This window comes from Rattus rattus, chromosome 4 (assembly GCF_011064425.1).
Source record: "Rattus rattus isolate New Zealand chromosome 4, Rrattus_CSIRO_v1, whole genome shotgun sequence".
Taxonomy (NCBI): domain Eukaryota; kingdom Metazoa; phylum Chordata; class Mammalia; order Rodentia; family Muridae; genus Rattus; species Rattus rattus.
In genome coordinates this window covers 112,167,675-112,184,291 of record NC_046157.1, presented here as the reverse complement: position 1 = coordinate 112,184,291, position 16,617 = coordinate 112,167,675, and positions in this window count along the sequence as shown.

Below are 16,617 nucleotides of genomic sequence, written 5' to 3'. Positions count from 1 at the left end.
TAACCAGGATTAAAACAATCCGTTTGTTTCTTTACCAGTTCAAAAGACTATAATTCTCAGACATTAAACTTAACCTTATGAAAGGCTATTTGGATAAATCTCTCTTATTGGCTCTCCTCCTGCACCCCTCTTTGTGTGTGTGTGTGTGTGTGTGAGAGAGAGAGAGAGAGAGAGAGAGAGAAAGAGAGAGAGAGAGAGAGAGAGAGAGAGAGAGAGAGAGAGAGAGAGATTGCTCAAATACAGGACAAGACCTTGGCTTCCATCAGTACTGTTGTGTCTATCCACAGATGAGAACGACAACCCCATCTTTTTAAATATTGATGTCAAATCTAACAGCTACACTTAACAACTTTGAGACTCTCTTTCAAAAAGAGCACTTCTCACTTCTGTAATGGGTGCTTCTGCATCCCAAGCATCCGTATTCCCTGACTAAAGGAGGCTGCCAGATACAATGTCATCAGTTTCACAGGTTTGGAAGATTACTCAGGACACCAAATTGCTGTCCTTGGGATAGCGCTAGACAATCCTACAGAAAGGGCCCAACAGTATTCTATTTCTCTTTTAAATTGCCAATTAGATGCTGACTTGAACTGTCTTCTTTTAAAAAGCGTCCAGGTGCTTGTTCCTCATGCAGGAGTCTGGTGGAACAAACAGCTGACTATTGTTACCTCATCTTTCTACAGGACTTCTGGTGCATGGTCCAGCCGGTTGTACAATAACTTCACTTTACTAAACAAAAATTATGTCAACCGTGATATTGATTTTTTTCATTAACTTTGTCTCTCAATGTTCCCCACAAAAATGTCACAAAAAACACCCAATGGCCAACTTTGAATTTATGCTGACCAATGAGAAAGGTCTAAAGTGCTTCCACCAAGCCAATGCCCTTACATCTTGTAATGAACAGCTGTGAAAGAGATCATCAGTCTTGCTAATATCTATGACAGAGCCTGCCAAGAGTTCTTCAAGTCATTTTTCTTGCCTGTTATCTTCCTCTAATAAGGTGAAAACGGCCTCAACTGTTTTCTTAATTATGCTCGCAGTAAAAATTACGATAGTCCTAACAGCCTCCCACTTTATATATTAAGAATGCTATCTCGCCCCACGACACACTCCAAAGGTGCATAATGTCATCATATGGCCGCTTTAAGCTCTGGATCTTTTCCATCTGTCAAGTTTTATCATGGCCGACTAGATTGACCCTTCTATGAGGCAGTCTAAATGCTGCCCCTTCTACATCTGCCTTTCTGCCAAGTACAAAGCCCTTAGAGCAGTTTGAGCTCCCAAATCCCTCGGTGAACCCTGAAAAGGGCCATCCAGCTCATCCCTCTTCTTGCTACTCCAGGCACCTTTTCGGGACTCAGAACTAAAGCAGCTGCACGGAGGGCTTCCTTGTATCAGTCAACCTCTCTGTCCCAGTAATGTTCAGAACACCTTAAAGAACCTTCAGATCTGCTTAACATTCATCAGGACCAACTCAATCCTTTGGTGGCTGTGGTACTCCAAAATTAGAATGAACTAGATCTCCTGACTCCAGCTAACGGTGGGACTTGCGACCTTCTCCGGGAACAATGCAGCTTCTGCACTCACAATTCCAAATTGTTTTGAGATGGGGTCCAAAAATTTAAGAGCCAGCCCCCATCCCCTCTCACAAAATAATCAACATCTTAAGGATAGGTTTCTGGTTCCCTTCTACTCTGACTCCTCCCTCTGACTACACCCACTCTGGCTCCTCCCACTATGGCTCCACCCACTATGGCTCCACCCACTCTGACTTCTCCCACCCTAACCCCTCCTGTCCTGACTCTTGCAACTCTGGTTCCTCTTTAGCCACTCATTACTCGTTATTCTCATTCTTATGTTTTTGCCCTGTCTTTTAAACCTTTTATAGACAATCCTTCTGGATGAAAACACTGTCACCACCAGGTCCACATTAAGACTATGGATACTCTCGCTGGGTCCCCTAACCTTTGAGTTTATCTTCCTCCCTGTAGCCCTTGCCTGGTGAACTGTTTTCAAACGTTTCTTCGGGAGCACATGAGAGCAGTCACACCATCCACCACGGTCAATCAAATTAAAACACTCACGAGAGCTGACTTTTGTCCCCTTAGATTCTGAGGACAGACCTTCAAGTCTCCCGGCTTTGCTCTGACTCATCAGAAAGCAGCCAGATGAATACGCCGCTCACTTCCGTTTGATGCTGTCAGGGTCTGCGATGAAGAATTCATGACTTAATACCGAGCCTCAAATGAACCAAGAAACTTCTGACTCCTTATACTGATGAGAACATCTGCCTGACAAGAAAGTCAACACAGTAACTAAAATATCTGTAGGCGGTTAGGAGCCGGAGACATCTGACAAGAAGAGCAACACATGGTAAGAACGTCCACAGACATGTCTGAGCCCCGAGACTACAAAGAATAAGTTCCCACATAAAAAAATGTCACCCCACACCTTGGCACACAGTCTCCACTCCTATGGACTGAGTTCATTGTTCTAGTAAATGCAATCTGCTTCTAAGGTTTGTTTTTCTGTTTTGGGTTTTTATGGGGTGTTGTTGTTGTTGTTGTTGTTGTTGTTGTTTGCTTATTTTTTTGTTTTTTTTTGGTTTTTTTTTTTTTCATTTAACGTCAATCAATCCCAATGCATTGCTGTTGGCTAATAAAGATGTCCGGTTCCCTTTCAGCCTAATTTCTTGCTTATAATGCAACAGTGGATTATTATGACATCATTAGATGGTGATGGTGCTGGTGCTGGTAGTCATGGTGGTGATGATGGTGAAGGTTCCCCTCCCATACCTCTGCCCTCTCGAGTCCACTCAGAACCACTGTCCCTCTATTAAATATGTCTCTGTGGCTGAAGGGAGAGAGGTTCGCAACTCTATGAGGATCCATTCCATCATTGTAGGGAAGGCACCATGTCTGAAGCATGAGGCCAGCTTGGCACACTGCCTGTGCAGCCTCAGAGCAGGAAGAGCACAGAAAGTGGGACAGCTGACAAACCCAAAGCCCGCTTGCAGTGATACACTTCCTCCTTCGGAGAGCTTCCTCTAAAGGTTCCACAGCCTTCCCAAACTATCACCAGCCGAGGGACCAAGTGTTCAAACCCTCGAGCTCAGGGAGGACATGTCACACACAGGACACTCCTCTTCACGATAGGCTCATGGCTCCTCGTGAGTGGGGATTTTGATAGGACACAATAGGAACAGTAGGTGTCATTGCTCCAAAAACATATTGCCCTCCCCCGCCACACACCCTGTAAAATAGAATTACATTGCAAGGTTAATACTCTGAGTTGTTACATTGCCAGGGAGCCCCTCCTCTTTAACTGCAACATTCCTGCCCCTCCATGCACTACAGTTAAGGCTTCCACTCAGAATTCTACACGGAATTAGAAAGTGGAGTGTTGTGTGAACTGCTGAACTGGAAGGCTGAGTCTTGCTTCCCAACCCCTCAGAGCATGGTCACCCATCTTAGGATCTGTCATCTGAGTGACTAGCTTTCCAGACACCAGCTCTAGGTTGGCAAAGCTATCCACTGACCTCCAGCTATACCTTTGATTCTTTCTATTCCTATCCACATTGTCCATGGGCACCTCAGAACTATTGGATCTGCCCCCTCACCAGCCCAGGTTCCTCTAGAACTGTACTTTCTAAACACAGCCAGGGTAGAGGCAGCAGCTCTGTACTATGGGCCCCAGGAGTAGGGATCTGGTAAAGGCAAATGGGAGATAGTAGGCTTCATGTAACCATACACACACACACACACACACACACACACACACACACACACATTCTCCTTCTAACTTACCTGTTCTTTGTCTCCTTCTAGTTCTTCTTTCTGAATGGTCTCCTTGAAACTACTATACATACATACATACATACATACATATCAAATATATATATATATTCTCCTTGAAACTACTATACATACATATATGCCTAAGATATATATACATACACACATATGTATATGATCTCCTTGAAACTACTATGCATACATACATATATGTCAAGTATGGTCTCCTTGAAACTACTATACATACATACATACATACATACATACATACATATATGTCAAGCATATATATATATATTCTCCTTGAAACTACTATACATACATATATGCCTAAGATATATATACATACACACACATATGTATATGATCTCCTTGAAACTACTATGCATACATACATACATACACACACATACATGCATATCAATGAGATCATTTAGAAAGAAGAGATAGAAGGAGGCAAAGATTAGGAAAGATAGAAGAAGCTGGAAGCTATACTTCCATGAGGAGTAAAGAGAAAAGGTCTTGAGATCCCTGATGAAGAGGTGACATCTCGTAACCTGGATCCTTTCGGTCATGGCTCCTGTCGATGGGGGAAAGCTACAACTGAACAGGAGCTGGGACCACAGGCGGTCCTTCTATGATCCCGTGGGCAGCAGGTGCCTGTCCTGGGATCTAGGACAGGCTTTGCCACACTGATGTTTGAAAGACGGGTGGCTAATATAGTGAAACCAACTCACCTTCTTAGCCCAGGTCTCCACGGCCAAGTGCAGAGTTCTTGCTCATTAAAAGGGAGTCATTCAGCAATTCATTCTCCAGCAAGGGGAACGGTGTCCTACCTACAGGCAGAAGCCCTTACTCTAGAGAAGAAAGGACTGGCACATGGTCATAAATACAAAGGGAGGCATGCTAACTCTGACTGGGAAATTAGGGAAAGGTATTAAGAATGGTACCAGGAAAACAGTTGAAACCCACAGTTCAAGAGCCAGGAGAGGGCCTGGTCCTCCCTCTGCTTCTTGTGTTCTCTGTCACAACCCCAGTTGTGTTACTGACTGTGAAAACCTGAGAATACAATGTCTAGCAAGAATATGCTAGAAAAGGCAATTCAAAAGATTGGTTTATACGGTATAGGCTGGGTAGCCCAATAATGGTTATCTGTGTGGAAAGAAATGAAAAACAAGATCAATCCAACAAGCTGAGGGCCTTAGTGGTGATAATAAGGTACTTGGGGCCTCATGGATATCAGACACTGGATTCCTTGTCTTTAGTCCACATTAGAAGGCTGAGAAAACTTGGTTCTGATGCCACTGAAGGGTGGAGCAGCAGCAGCAGCAGCAGCAACAGCAGCAGCAGCAGCAGCAGCAGCAGCAGCATAGTAGATGCACTAAAAGCTAAGAATAAAAGCAGGCAAGCAAAGCCAGCCTTGTTTTCCCCTCAAATCTCTTTATGTCTAGGTCATTTCCCGAAGTTGCCACCCACTCTAGGGAACAGTCTTTATCCCTCTGTGAATTCTTCCCAGGAAATACCTTCACAGACCTGTCTATAGGCCTCTCACAGTTGATTTCAGAGTCGATCCCATTAACAACCTGAGTAATCCTTAACACTATGCTGTATTTTTCTCAGGTTAGTTTTCTGTGGTAGATCAACCAATTCTCCAAATAACCTTTTGCTTTGGTTTCTTTTAAAAGCTAGCAACAAATCATCAATTGTAGTTAAAATTTAGGAACCAAATATGAGGATATGAAAGCTTTGGGACCAAACATACCTGGGTCTAAATCTCAGATCCTCTCTGCAAACCTGTGAGGTTTCCACTGATTTTTCTTCTTTATCAGTTTTTTTTTCTTTTTACCTCTATTCCCCATTTAGCTTTTCTGATCCTCTCCATTCTTACTGATAAAATGGAAGTGACACTGTAACAGGCTCCCAGACCTTAGCACAACTGACTCCATGACAGAAGTACCATTCAAGCCATAAAACTCAGCACTTAGACAGCACCACACGCCAAAGTGAGAACAAAGACCTAATCCATCAAAGTCCGTGGCTCTGGGAAAGTCTGTAAACGGACTAACCTTGCTTTTTGGCTTCTGCAGTTCCCCTTCTGGCTCACTGTTCTTGCTAACTGAGGTGTGTCAACCCAGGATGTGGTTTCATGCTTAAAAGCTCACCCTGAGAAAGGCTCTGAGCTAAACCGGGGCCCCAAACACCCGCTGTAGTTGCCAGTTGGCTAATAAAGACTTTCTGTTGGCTTAAATCCATGTCTAAGCAGTCCCTGGCGGACACCCTCACAGCAACAGTTGCTTCTACTATTTATTATAAACGCCGAAATACACGCTGCTTTCCTTAACGGTTGAGGAATTGTTAAATGTGCCAGGGAAGGGTGCGCAGCTGGTGGGGGGTGGGGCTTGCCTAGCAAGCACGAAGCCTTCATGTGACCCCCAGCAGCTGGTAAATGTGGTGTGATAGGCCACGTCTGTAAGCTGCACACCTATAATCCGTATGAGGAGGTGCAGGCAGGAGGATCAGAAGTTCGAGATCATCCTCGGCTACGCAGTGATCCATGAAGGCCCTGCCTCGAAGCAAAACAAAACAGTAACAGATCACCGAGGTCGTTAAGAATAACTATTAAACAGGAAGTTAATTCATGATGAGAACACAAGAAAAAGGATCACACAAAAACTAGTAGTAGGAAACAGATGGATCCTGATAGAGCCTGGATTTATGAATATATATATATATATATGTGTGTGTATATATGTATATATGTATATATGTATATGTATTGTATAAGACATCTGCTGGCTTTTGACTAGGAAGGACTAACATGATATCAAATTATGAACTTTCATCAAAGAGAACATTCACATTAATTTTTATTTTAAAGTGAAACTGTATGTGATTGTAATATCCCTAATGAAACTCATGGTTCACCAAAAATAAATAAATAAATAAATAAATAAATAAATAAATAAATAAATAAAAAGAAATGAAAGCAGAAATGGACTAATTGAGCAGAGAAAGATCACTGAGAGTGGGAGGAGTCTGTGAGAGTAGGAAGGCCCAGTGAGAGTGGGAGGGGCCAGTGAGAGTGGGAGGGGCCAGTGAGAGTGGGAGGGGCCAGTGAGGGTGGGAGGGGTTGAGAGAGCAGAGTAGGGAATGAATATAATCAAAATACATTATATACGTGTATAACAATATTGTAATGAAGCCCATTGTCATCTACAATTAATATATTTACATATAATATATTGTTATCTACAATTAATATAATTACATATAAAATGATAAAAGGAAAAAAATCCAGCACAAATACATTATATTCTAGTTATATTAGGGAAGTTTTAGTCCATGTCAGTGTTAATCCCAGCATGAATTCTGCATAGTTCATGAGCTTCCAGGAGTTGTGTTTTCTGCTTTCTCCCCTTTAGTTTAGAGGCTTTCAGCAGGCCCCGTGAGTGGCTTAGAAGTAAACACTAGCCACTTCAACAACAAACCAACCAAACAGTCTATTCAGCCGGAAGAAGACTTCTTGAGAAGGTAGGCCTGAAAGATGAGCTGCATTTTTCTTCAAAGAACAGAGAACAGACAATTCTGTGCCCACATGAGACTAAGTGAACCCAGTTCAGGCTCCCAGGAGATAGGACCTGCCAGATCCGTGGTCTGGAGTCTAAAGGACAGGTCTTTCAACCTGTTCCCAGTGAATTGCCAGGGACTTTAGAAATTCAGATGCCTACTATCTCACATTCCATACATGGAAACTCCTGAGGGAGGACTCAGGTACCATACTTTGTAAATATGTCCACTGGCAGCAACTTGCATGTTACAAGTGACCTAAGGTTATGGGGGCTAATCACCTTCATCACCTGCAGCTGGAAGGCATGGCTCTACAAGCTAGGATCATGCCTGAGTGATACCCAAGCCTCCCTGGAGAGCAATGTTCATGACCCAGAGCTCCTCTGCTTCCACAGCATCTTTGGCCCTAGGAATATTATCATGTCTTCGTCAATGTTCTCTTCTCGACAGAATAGCTATGGATCTAGGTGTCTAGGTGGCTGGCTTACAGTTTCGGAGGTTCAGTCCATTACCATCATAGTGGGGAGCAAAGCAGCATCCAGACAGACATGGTGCTGGAGAAAGTGCTGAGAGTTCTACACCTTGATCCAATGGCAGGCAGTTGTAGTAGTCCATAACTACTCTAACAAGGCCACACCTCCTGACAGTGCCACTTCCCATGGTCGAAGCATATGCAAACTACCACAATAGGTAAAGTGCACAGTGCCCAACATTTATATTACCATGCTGCTAGGCATGCAGAATTGCTCAATTTTGAGCATTTGCCTAGCATGTGCAAGGCAAGATTTCCACATCCTCCTCTCTCCCAATACTTGTCACACTTTCTCAGATCTCATCTTGTGACTGTAAAGTCACAAGGGGAAACTGTGCATGTCACAGAGTGTTCACAACAGCCTGGATGCACCTGAGATGAGGCAAAGGAAGACAGATATGAAAAAAGAAGCTTATAACTTTGAGAAATTAGTATCTGATTGTAGGAATGCACCTGTGCATGTCCCCCAAGGGTAAGGAGGGATCTAATGGCAAAGCTCTGGGATCTGCATAGCAGTCCTCCAGGATTAGCAGCTGCAACGTTGGTCTGTCCCCTAAACTGCAAGAACCATAGCTGCTGTAGAAAGTAATGGATGAGGAGTGCCAGTGCAAGGCAACACCCAGCCCTGCCTCTAGGACCCAAGAAGGAAGGATCTCTCTTATTTATGTGGAGATAAGAATGCACCACAAAATACCAAGTGCATGGTCAGAATGAGCTCAGTCTGCATTCCAGTGCTCAAGTTATGGACACAGTGAAGAGCAATGAAAAGGTTTTCCTCTCCCTGCCTTCTTTCTTTCTCTGTTCTGTTTTTTAGTGTTTGCACCGTGTGTGTGTGTGTGTGTGTGTGTGTGTGTGTGTGTGTGTGTGTGTGTGTTGCATGGGCGCACACACACACACATGCATGTTTGTATGTATGCTTGTGTGAGCACATGTGTGAATGCACACGCATGGAGGTCTGAGGTTAATGTAGTGCATTATTCTTGAACGCTCTTCCACTTTTTTGAGGCATTGGAGTCTTAGGGTTTTATTCCTGTGATAAACACCATAACCAGAGGCAACTTGTGCAAGAAAGGATTTCTTTCAGTTTACAGATTGGTGTCAATTACCAATGAAGTCAGGGCAGGAACTTGGAGGGAGGCTGAAGCAGAGGCATTGGAGGAACGCTGCTTACTGGCTTGTTCCTCAATACTTCCTCAGCCTGTCTCCATCTCTATCTATCTAGATCATCTACATTGATATCACCTATATCTATATCTAATCTATATCTCCCAGGACTGCATGCCCAGGTGTGGTACCACCCACACTGGAGCCTCCACATCAATTATTAATTAATGTAATTCACCACAGGCTTGCCTACAGTTCAGTCCATTAGGGGCATTGTCTGACTCACAGCTCCCTCTTCTCAGATAACTACCGTTTGTCAAGCTAGCATAAAACTTGTCAGCACAGACATCTCTCAAGCAAGCCCAGAGCTCACCCACAGAGCAAGTATATTAGTCAGGGATCTCTAGGAGAACAGAAACTATGTAGTTGTATAATATATATTTATTTCATATATGGGATTTATTAGAATGACTTACAGGCTATGGACCAGCTAGTCTAATAATGGCTGTCTACCAACAGAAGGTTCAAGAATCCAGTAGTCGTTCAGTCCACAGGACTAAATGTCTCAAGTGGTCTTCAGTATATGCCAGAGTCTTGAGGAAGTAGGTGCTAATGCCCATGAAGGAATGGACTTGCCAGCAAGGTGAGGGCAAGCAGGCAGGCCAAGGGAGAGCAGGCTTCTTTCTTCTGTGTCCTTTATAGAGAGGCCACCAGCAGAAGGTGTGGGCCAGGTTAGAGGTGGATCTTCCCACCCCAAAAGATCCAGATTAAAAGTGGGACTTCCCACTTCAAATGATTTAATTAAGAAAAAAATCCTTCACAGGTATACCCAGCTGCTTGGGTTTTAGTTAATTCCAGATGTGGTCAAGTTAAGAGACAGAGATAGCCATCAGAGCTATCCTCCCTGATTAGCTTGCTGTAGGTAAGGCTAGACTTACCAGCAGGCAGGCTGCCTTGCCCAAGTAGCACTTAACGGGGATTCAGAGAATCCAAATTCTGGTCCATAAGCATGGTGGTAAGAAGACTTTGTCTTCATTTCTTCTGAAATGGAGTTTCCCTCTGTAACCCAGGCTTCCCTGGCGCTCACCATGCAAACTAAGCAGTCTTGTAACTAAGGGCAATCTCCCTGTCCCAGCTGACTTGATAGATTTCCTAACAGTGCTTTCATGCAAATACACGATTGTGCATGGCTTGTGTCTGTCCCGCCCCCACCCAGCCTAGCCACTCCTGCTTGTCTCTCAGCAACCTATTACATTGACTCGTTTTTCCCCCTTTCATGATTTGTTACGGAGAACTGAATATTTTAATCTTATAGCATAGTAATTGTGATGTTTGAATATGAAACAGATCTCGTAAGTTCAGCCATTTGAACAACCTGGAACCATTTGGGGTGCTATTTGGGGCAGTTTAAGAGGTGTAGACTTGCTGGAGGAAGTGCGTTGCAAGGGGTGGAATTGAAGAATAGAGCCGCCCCCTACTTCCGGTTCACTCTTTGCTCTTCCTTACTGTTGAAAGTCAGCTCTCAGCTTCTTTGTCCTGCTGTCGTGCTCTGCCCATGATGGATTCTAATTTCTCCAGAACAGTAAGCCTGAACAAGCTCCTCTTGCTAGACGCTGCCTTGGTCCTAGTATTTTATCACAGCAACAGTAAAGTCCCTGAAACAGTAGCTTTGGGAATCAAAGTCTCTCTTTCCTCCACGATTTGTTATTCTGTTACCTCTTCTGGGTTGTCTCTGGGCTAGAGACTGGTATGCGATAGAAATGCTAAGGTCCTTGCAGATCTCCTCTGGCTTTTTCCTTTCCCTGGGCATGTGCAACAACTTTCAAAATAACCCCTGTATCTGTTGTTGTTTTTGAATATACTGGATGTCCAAAGATTAGCTTCCAAAGGAAAAAAGTGTTGGACTTCTAAAATTCCTCCCAAATCACTTTATCCCGTCAAGGGTGCTTCTCTGTAGTCCAAGGCAGTAGACAGCAGCCAGCACCCCATAGACTTGTGGAAGCAAGAGTCTGTACTACCCACTTAGGCTCCAGCAAGCCTCAGGGCTGCTTTAGTACACGGGTGTGACAGCTTTTCCAAAGGACTAGAGACTGGGAGGCCAGGCTTAACTTAATGAAAGTTACCATCAAGGAGCCATTGAAGGCTCTCCTGGAAGCTAGTCCTTCAAGTAGATTCCAGCATTTAGTGTGTACGCTGGCATTCTCCATGGCAGTACTAGGCACTGACCAGCGAATTAGTGGGAGCTGTGTTTCTGTTTGCACCTTTTACTTGGGAAAACGAATGTTTCAGTCTTTCGAAATTTTATTTGGGCTGGTTGTTTTCTTGTGGTTGAGCTTGGGGTGCTCGTTGTAAATCTGCATGCAAAGTTCTTATCAGGTGTGAGCAAATATTTCCTCCCAGCCCCTTTCTTCACATCACACTGAGTCTCCTCAAGAGGATATGCTTTTCAGTTGAATGAGATTCCACTAACAGTTGGTTGGTTTTGGTTAAGCAATTCCTTTAGTGTTACATTGTCACAAAAGCCATGAAGACTGGAGCCTGGTCCCTGGCAGCCCTAATAAGCCAGACTCTGCTGTCCATTCCCAATAAGCAAATTAAAGAGATGGATTAATAGTGACAAGCAGTAAAAGGAGGTTTAGTCGATGTGGCCACATTGGAAATAGGGACCAAGAGACCCAGTGACCTGGAAGTCTATCTTCAGGCCCTGGCATGAAGTTAAGGTTTAGGTGGAAGGCTCGCGGTATGCTTAGCTAAGCAGTCCTAGTCAAGGTACGTCCTGCACAACACCGATCATTGCCTCTGCTTTAAGATCTTTTGCAAAGTCATCTGGCAAGTTACAAAGCTCTTTCTGGTAGACAAGCTCCTCATCCGCTCGCCCAGGTTTCAGCCACTCTTTCTACCAGCATGGAATTCTTAGAGAAATGGTTTCATTAGTCTGAGAGCAAAGGGAGTACAAATGTCTTCATTGCTACTAGGTTGGTTACTATAGGTAATCAATTATCTCCCAATATAAGGTTGCAGAGACTACCCCTGGGTCTTTGAAGAAAAAAGATTTATAGTCTAAGTTTTACATTTCAGTTGCACGGAATATATCAAAACTATGTTGTACAAATTGATATTGAATTGTTGCAGCAGCATTTATTGGAAATACTATATTTTCTGTACTCTTCGAATTTGCACTTTGTCAGAAAAAAAATCAGCTGTAATTGTACAAATGGGTTGGTGTCTGGACTAAACTGTTCCATTGACCTAGATGTCTAACTTTATGACAACGTATAATGCTACTTTGACTAGAACAAGTCTTTAACAAATCTTAAAATCCAAATGGGATCTTCATCTTTAAAAGTAGTTTTAATTGTTAACCATGCTAGGCCCTTTGAATATCCAAGGGAATGTTAGAAATGGTTAATCACTCTTCATAAAACAAAACCAAATGAGAACTGTGGACCCATAGTGGCATGGATATCATGGGTACCAACAACAGCCTTAGAACAGTGTTTAAGATCTGATCTATAGAGAGGCTTTATGCCTGATACCGTAAGTCAGAAGAAAACTCTATGGCTAGGGAGATCCTTTGCCCCAGTAGGGAAGCCACCGCTGTCATTCTGCTAAATTGGTATGATGTGCCTGTCAAATGGACTTATAAACATGTAATCCAGTGCCCATACATCATTGTTGTTCTCAGCCTCAGTGGGCCATACAAAGAAACTAATTTTTGCAATGTTCAGTAGGTACTAGAGACTCAAACACAGAAGTAATGCTCCTGAATGCTGACGAGGCTGTTGCTTCCCCGTGCTAGGATTACAGGTGCATGCTGCTGCGCCCAGCGTTTCATACGGGTGCTGGGGATCTGAACTCAGATCTGTAGGCTTGTGTAGCATGCACCTCACTGGCTGAGATATCACCCCATGCACCTAAATATCCTTAATTTCCCCATTTATTCATTATCACCAAATGTTTCTTTTCCAGGTATATTGGGTTGACTCTGTTGATTTATTCCCTTCATACTGTTGAGTACTCAGTGTCATTGGTTTAATTATTTATTTTGTGTTTCACTGCTGGTATCTGGAGATTGAACTTGGAGACCTGGTTGCATTAGCTTTTTCTAGATATACACAGTGATGTTCAGTTACCCTTGTGGGCACCCACAGTACAAGGTACAATTTCATCAAAATCCATCTTGATGAGACCAATGAGTTTCCTGGGCTTTCTTACAGAGCATGATGGAGCATCTAGTTTCAGAAGAGACTATGGACCCATCTCAGCTGCATTGTGGAGTCCTACTTTCAATTAACCTCTTGCCTCTGATATCTAACATCTCCCAATCTCTTGTAGCTAGAGATGGGAGTAAGGGCTGGAATCCCAGCAAAGAGTCTCCTAACCCTCCTTTAGGGATTATCAAGAGCTTCTGTACAATTACCAGGGACCTCTCCACTGGATACATTTTGTTCTAGTTGTCATGGCTACTAGGGCAAAGTGCAAAGTGGTACCTTGTTCTATAGTGAAGAAAAAAACCCCATGCAACTGTTTCATGTGTCTTGACCTTGGACTTTTGCTGCTGAGCTCGTCCAACAGCCATTACTGTTTTCTGATGTGAAATCAACTTGGTGAGGAAGAACTTTTGGTTAGACAATGTTTTGTTTGGCAATTTTCAGTTATGTTTGCTGGTCTAATATTAGCTAATAATTTACCTTCCCTTAGCTTTTATCAATGAATTCAACCTCATTAGTTGAGTCCAAAGTATTATTTTAGGAATTGGAAAGATGGCCCAGCAGTTAAACCCTAGTTCTTTTTGGAGAGAGAGGGGATGGACAGGAGAGGAGAGTAGAGTAGGGGAGGGAGGAAAGAGCAGGAGAGGGGAGGGGAGGGTAGAAAGGAAGGAAGGAAGGATGGACAGATGGATGGACATGGTTTCCCTGGCTGCTTTGCTTTGTTTGGGGGTTTCTTTACATAACACTAAATATTCTTTTCTAACAAAAGCTTCGTAGAGCAGGTAATTCCTAGTAAAACATTTCTAGAGGTCAAAACACCAATACCTTTTTAATTTTATTTGTATGCATGTTTTGCTTTTACATGTGTCTGTGTACTACTTATGTGTCTGATTTTCGAAGAGGCCAGGTGAGGGCAGTGGATCCCTGGAAATGGAGTCATGGATGTTTGTGAGTCACCATGTGGATGCTGGGAATAGAACCTGGATCCTCTGAAAAGAGCAGTCTTAGTTGCTGAGCCATCTCTCCGGCCCTGATTCCATAGTTTTTGATTTATGAATCTCTACATGTTGTATCAGCTTATTTCTCATGCCTTTTTGTCCTGAGACAGGCTAGGCTGACTCCATAACAGGTTTTGAAGAACCCTAGAGGTTATCGCCAGCCTTACACCCACTGTCTTAGGTCAAGGCTAGGCCAAGTTCCATTCTCCACCCACAGTTCTCCAGAGGAGCAAGAACATTCTTGAAAAACTGCAGAATGTACTGTCTGATAGTCACCTGACCCTCTGGTCCCAGATAGAGTTCAAATGCATGTCATATGCTTGCTAGCCAATAGATTCAAAGGTCAATATGCTTAGCCAATAAGTTTAAACTATAACCTTGCTGATGTAACCTGTACCCTTGAAAAGTATAAAAACTGCTTGTTATAGCCATTTGGAGTCACCTTCTAGTCACTCGCCATGAGGAGCTGATTGAGGGTCGACCCTGACAGTCTGGAAAATAAACCTCTTGCGTTTGCATCGGACTCCATTCTCTTGTCTCTTCTCGGGGTCTCCCAGTAGTTAAGACTCATTTTGAACCTTACAGATTCAAATTGGCAGTTCAGGCCTAAATCTCTGTTTCCAAGAACTGGGCATGCCCAGTGTCCAGGCAAGTCAGTTACTGAAAAACACCCCAGGCCTCAGGTAGCCAGTCAGAAACTTTTCTGCCAGCAGACATTACCCCAACATCTGGCCTGAGGCAAGGTCAATGGGTCAGCAACAGTTTCCACCTTCCAAAGCAACAGTTTCCAGCCAGCCCCACCCCCCAACACCCCAGCAATTGTTCTGTAATTCCCCTAGAGATAGAGCAAACAGATTAAGGCAGAGGTCGCCTACTGCTCCCTGGAATTCCCCTAATGTGCTTTAAATTGGGCCTGCAAGCTCACTGGGGTGCTCCATCTTGGAAGATGGTAGACCCCAGCATGCTGGACTTCTGCAGAATAAAATGCTCTTTGCTTTTACACACTATTTGAGTCCAGGGTATCCATCATGCACCCTTACACTCCTCCTAAAGCCCTTCTGCAGTATTACTAGTAGTCAGTTGCCCAGAGAAGCTACATCATGTGGTCATCAGGTTCATTCCCACACTGTTCAGTTGAGGAGCCTCCAACATCTCCATCCCCATCACCAACTCCACAGATGCTTGCATTCAGAGCTTCTGGAACACTATAGGCCTTAAGTCTGGGTGGGAAGTAGACCATGTAGAGGAAAAGTAGCTTCTACAGAGTGATTGACTGCACTGCTGTTATGATTTAAATATGAAATGTCTCCCCACAGCTCATAAGTTGAAGGCTTCAATTCAGTTCCCCAGAGCTGTGATCTTCAGGAGGAATGAGGTCATAAGGACTCTCTACTCCAAAAGTCTACCCATTGATGAGCTATTGCTGATGGGAATTTAGGAAATAGACCTAGATGAGGGAAGTTAATCTTTGGGAGACTGCTCTTATGGCTGCTATCTTGTCCTTGGCCCTCCCCATCCATTCGCTCTCTTCTTGCTGCCCATCATGTGGTGAACAGCTGTGCTGCACCACAAGGTTCCTGGTCCCTGCCATGATCATGGATTGAAACTTTGGATACCACGAATCAAAATAAATCTTTCTTCCTTCAAAGTGATTTTCTCAGGACTCTCCCCACTCAACAATGGAAAGCTTACCAACATAGTAGTACCTCCAATACCAAACAGGAAAGGGACCGACCCAGGTTCTCCAGAAGGAAAGCTGGGGGAGGTGGCATCAATTTCTTGGTTAGTTTTGGATGACTATGCCTCTTACTTCTACAGTCATTCACTTTTATTACACCAACATCTGTTTCTATACAACAACCTAAAGTGTCTATGGTCCATGACCTGGAATTTCCCAACCCAACCTGTGCCTGGACATTGATCTCTGAACATGCATGCTACCTTGCCGTATCTCTGAGTCGTAAGTGAAATGATGGAAGATATCCCTCTAGGCTCAAGTGTGATGGCCCATGACCTCGGAACTCCAGACATCAAGCAAGGGTGCCAGTACAGGAAGTGGAGAGGCAAGGTGCCCCAAGAGTCTCCTGACCCTGGAATGTAGGGATTCTGGGACACTGCCTCAAGGGTTCTTCAGCACCAGGGAGAAGACAAACACCCTTGGGATCTCTGCTGCCCCAACAAGCAGCTCCACTTCTTCAAGCTTGGCTTAGTGGGATTCTCTGCCATATTCATGTTGAAAAATGGTCTTTGGTCTAAACAAAATTTTAAAACAAAACAAAAGACTGTGTACCCTGTCAACCGAAAGACAACCATTCCACTATTGATGAAAAATGAAAGCATGCTTGAGGCGATACAAAGGTAGGGGCAGAGGGAGGCAGAGAGGGAGGCAAAAAGAAAGGAGGGAGGGA